This window comes from Penaeus monodon, chromosome 33 (assembly GCF_015228065.2).
Source record: "Penaeus monodon isolate SGIC_2016 chromosome 33, NSTDA_Pmon_1, whole genome shotgun sequence".
NCBI lineage: Eukaryota > Metazoa > Arthropoda > Malacostraca > Decapoda > Penaeidae > Penaeus > Penaeus monodon.
This window is the reverse complement of record NC_051418.1, coordinates 16,494,958-16,495,327: the sequence shown is the minus strand read 5'-3', so window position 1 is coordinate 16,495,327 and position 370 is coordinate 16,494,958.

The following is a 370-nucleotide window of genomic DNA, read 5'->3' as shown; positions in this document are numbered from 1 at the left end:
TCGCAACTCTTTCGTTAATTCCCCGACCGGATTATGACGACCATTAATATCACATTTATCCAGCAGGTTCCCGCCGATTCGCCGGAGAGAACACTCATTATCTCATCAGATTCGTTCACTGGGACGAATGAGTTCGGATGAGTCTGCGATTCGCTTGTGTGTTTATGTTTTCTGTTTCTTTTTAAACAAATAAAAAACAAAAATAAAACTTCATGTTTATAAGGGATGGCGGAAGCCTTAAATGGATTGGCGGAATATTAAAATTGTAGTAACTAGTACGTTAATACTAGCAATATGTTTTAAATACAAGTGTATAATTAATTTCCTCCTTAATATTCACGATAGGCCTACTGCAAAATACTGCAAATTT